Raw genomic sequence first — 2,260 nt, forward strand, 5'->3', positions numbered from 1 at the left:
TATATAATGAGCATGACAATGAAAGCAAAAGAAAATATGCTTTGGGCAAGACCTTGGAATAGGAACATTGTCAAGCATCATGTCGCTAGAACTGCCTGCCTCTATAAACTTATGAAATACTACATATATTGCTTTCTTGTAGGCTGCCAGTTTTTACAGCTTCGGACAATGGTAGATTTGACGCAAAAGGAGAAGTGAGAATGTATAAAAGTGTCCCAGGTAACTTTAGCAAGAGTATAAAAATTATGCCGATGGTCACCAAATGCATGCTGCTGACTCTTGCATGGAATAAGTCGCACACTTTTCTTGTGTTCTGCTTATGTGCTTAATTAGGCAATATTATTCAATAAATTACAGAATCTACGTAGTTGCGCTAAGAAGTGCAGTTAGAAATTTGTGGAACGCTTTGCGAAGCGTTCAGTTGGACACTTTCTAACGCCTTGGTGTTTTTCTGCTTACCGCAGATTCCAGCGAAAAAAAAAATCAGCGGTTGTGCCGTGTACGAATACAAACGGTGAGCGAAGCTCCCTAGAAATGGGACGCAAATGATTATGCGCGTGATCTCGCTGCTAGCTTTCAAGAAGGCGGTAGGGTGGGGAACGGGTGGGGAGAGCGTCTGCTGCGCTCGGTGGAGGGAACGACTGAGCGAGTGAGTGAGTGTGCGGCGCGCGCAGCTCAGGGAGAGGGAGACAGGTAGGAGAGGGATTCGAATGGTGATGCGGCGGGGAGCTTCGACGGCGGCGACGGAACGACGTGCGCGGCGTTCGGCGCGCGCAGCGTTTCATTGTCTTGTCGCGCCGGCGCCGGGTAGGGAGAGCGTCTGCTGCTACCTTCGACAAAGCGCCCGTAGTGCGCTAGAATGATGGTTGTCATTTCACAATCCACGATAAATGTGGTGAAAGTGAATACGGGCATTTTAACCAGTGTGCACAGAACTTACTTCTTTTAACCTCGAATTTCCGGTGAACTAGAACCAAACCGCTCAAGGCCTAAACATTTCCTCTTAAATCACCGGCCACTGCAACCTAAAGCGATGCTTAAGAGAAGGGAGCTTCAACGGCGACGGCGGGGTGCGGGCCTAAGGAGCTTCGCTCCTAAAAAGAAATATCTAAGAGCGTCTGATTCTCCATCGTGGACACTTTCAGCGCATTGCTCAAGCACAAAGACGTAACTGTGACACTTGTTAACTCAAGCTTGTCTTGTGTATGCCTGTGTGTTTTCGGACGTCTTTCTTTGTGCTGCAGCGGGGCGCTGCAAGTATCGAGGTGCTTATCGTTCTTCGTGTGATATTCCAATTTCTTGGTATCGCATTCATTGCTTCGCCCTTGCGGCGAAACTGTGACTTTTTTAACACGAATGTGTTTTGAAAATCAGTTCTGAGGAATCCCGCAAGGTGACGGGAGGGTTAAGAAAGGGAAAATGGACAACCACCCGTTTGTAGCACAAAGCCACAAGGAAATCCATACGGATTTCTCAGAAAGAAAGTCTCTTCGTCGCCGAAAAATTCGTCCTGGTCCGGGGTTCGAACCCGGGACCAACGCCTTTCCGGGGCGGTCGCTCTACCAATTGAGCTAACCAGGAAGCTAGCAATTGGCAGCGCGAGGGCGAATTCATCGACAACTCAAAGCAACAGGACACATATTGAATATCAGTTCTGCGGAATCCCGCAAGGTGGCGGAAGGGTTCAGAAAGGGAAAATAGACAACCACTCATTTGTAGCACGAAGCCACAAGGAAATCCATACGGATTTCTCAGAAAGAAAGCCTCTTAGTCGACGAAAAATTCCTTGTGGCTTCGTGAGTGAGTGTGCGGCGCGCGGTATGCACTGATACTCGGTATGCACTCTACCAAAGCGTCGTGAAACGTGAAGAGAAACGCTAGGCAGAGGTAGAGTACACTGTAGCAGAGGGTTCAACCATCTTTTTTTATTGTAGGTCCTGTCACTTCTATGGGAACGAACTTGTAGCAGATATTGAAACGGCACCATTCCCGGCATTTTCGTCATCTTGTAGTAGCTCGCTTAAAGGATAAAATGGCAACTCAATTTGCTTTTTTGCAATGAAATTTATTGTGCAGGTTACAAGTAAAGATACTTTGAATAGGCAGCCGAACTCTGAAATGTAACCAGACCTATTACGGAGGCTTTTCAGGTTGACTTAAGATAGGTGTATCTGTTATTTGGCTCCATTGAAGGTGCAACGTGGTTCTTGTGTCTGGTTCGCATTGGCGGTGTGTGTGGCTTACCCTCGTCTGGTTTCCT

The 2,260-nt window shown here is 47.5% G+C and overlaps 1 non-coding gene across 1 annotated transcript; it reads right to left on the reverse strand.

Moving 5' to 3' along the window:
• Positions 1-1,507: 1,507 nt before the first annotated feature.
• Positions 1,508-1,581, reverse strand: Trnas-gga (transfer RNA serine (anticodon GGA)). Its single transcript has one exon. It is a non-coding gene; the product is annotated as a tRNA-Ser (tRNA).
• Positions 1,582-2,260: the final 679 nt, after the last annotated feature.

Source organism: Rhipicephalus sanguineus, chromosome 11 (assembly GCF_013339695.2).
Source record: "Rhipicephalus sanguineus isolate Rsan-2018 chromosome 11, BIME_Rsan_1.4, whole genome shotgun sequence".
Classification (NCBI taxonomy): domain Eukaryota; kingdom Metazoa; phylum Arthropoda; class Arachnida; order Ixodida; family Ixodidae; genus Rhipicephalus; species Rhipicephalus sanguineus.